The sequence below is a fragment of the Miscanthus floridulus genome, chromosome 6, assembly GCF_019320115.1.
Source record: "Miscanthus floridulus cultivar M001 chromosome 6, ASM1932011v1, whole genome shotgun sequence".
Taxonomy (NCBI): domain Eukaryota; kingdom Viridiplantae; phylum Streptophyta; class Magnoliopsida; order Poales; family Poaceae; genus Miscanthus; species Miscanthus floridulus.
The window spans coordinates 113,554,620-113,556,310 of NC_089585.1; positions in this window are offsets into that span (position 1 = coordinate 113,554,620).

Sequence of the window (1,691 nt, forward strand, 5' to 3'; positions counted from 1 at the left end):
GGAAAGTACCCTCACCTAGTGGATCCTTAAGGGTAAGTACTTCGACTTCCAGTATCTATGACTGCTCCCCAATCCTTCATCCAATTCATCCCTATAATGACATCCAAGACTAACCCAGGCATAACTATCAAGTTCACTCGGAACTTCCTGCTACCTAATTCAAGGGTTGCCCCTCGAACCATCCGGTTGGTCAAAACATCAGCCCCTGCTGAACTTATACGGTAACCATAACCCAATTCTATGCATAGTTGTTCATGTTTCTGTGCAAATGCTTGACTCATAAAAGAATGCGATGATCCAGAATCAAATAGAACAACTGCAGGGTTTTCGTTGACAGGAAACTTACCAGCAGTGACGGGCTCTCCCTCTGGGATTTCATCCACTGTTGTACTGTGCACTCTAGCATTATAAGTCTGCTGCTTCTTCTTGGGCGGGTATGGACAAAACTTCGAGAAATGACCTGGTTGATCACAGTTATAGCAGGGTCCTCTCACTGTCCCGGCAGATCCCACAGCTCCCTTGGAACTGCCTTGCACCGCAGTTGCGGCTGCTCTGTTGGGCTGTACTGCCATCTTGTACGGCTTTTGAGGTCCACGGAAATTTTGGCTTCTTGGCTGAGGTGGCCTGAATCTAGCGCCAGGTGCTGATGGGCGATATGGAGGACGACCTCCCATAGGTGCTCTAGCTTGCGACGGCCCACCTTCAAAGGCTCTCTTGCGTGTCTTGGCTGCGGTACTGGCGTTGTTATTCTTCTCCTGCTTCAGACAGTCGCTGATGAAGTTGTTGAATCTGACGCGGTTGTTGGTACCAACATGCTTCATCATTTTTGGATTGAGACCCCTCTTAAAACTGGCTATCCTTTTAGCATCTGTGTCAACCATGTCGGGAGCATAGCGACATAAGTTGTTGAAGGCATGCAAATATTGCGTCACGGTTTTGGTGCCCTGGTTCAATGCCAGAAACTCTCCCAACTTCATTTCGGTCAGCCCTGGTGGAATATAGACTCCACGGAAGGCCTCAGCAAACTCTCTCCAAGAAATCTGAGCATTTGGAGGAAAGGTGGTGCGATGGTGCTTCCACCACATTCCCGTCGGTCCTTGCAATTGAAGTGCAGCATATTCCGTTTTCAGCACCTCAGTCATCCTCAACACACGGAATTTATCTTCCATCGTGTTGATCCATTTCTCAGCATCAAGTGGCTCTGTTGCTTCTTGAATACGGGTGGCCTGGTGTCCATGAAATCTTTGAAGCTGCTATATTGGTTTACTCCCATGCCACCGCCTTGATTGTTACCACGTTGAACGTTGTTGGCGATGGTGCGCAGAAAATCCTCCATGTTCTTCTGGGATTGTTCCGTGTTGCGCTGACTCCCGAGCAGCTGTGCGAGAAACATCTCGGGGGTAAACGGGGGAGGAGGTGGCAAATGCGGTTCATGGGGAGGCTCATTGTTGTTGCCATGGTTTCCACCACCACCACCACCACCGGTCCCCGTACCGTTAGCACCGGGCTCAGCGGCTTCATACGTGGTTCGGCGAGTGTTTGTCATCTGCATATTTCAGCAACAAGTAACGATTGAGTGAAGCTGTAATAATTGCGAGTGAAGGAAAACTTATGCCGTACTGAATTTACTGGAGAGAATAAATTCATACAATAAAACAGAGGCACAACAATCGCATTCCAATTAAAACAAC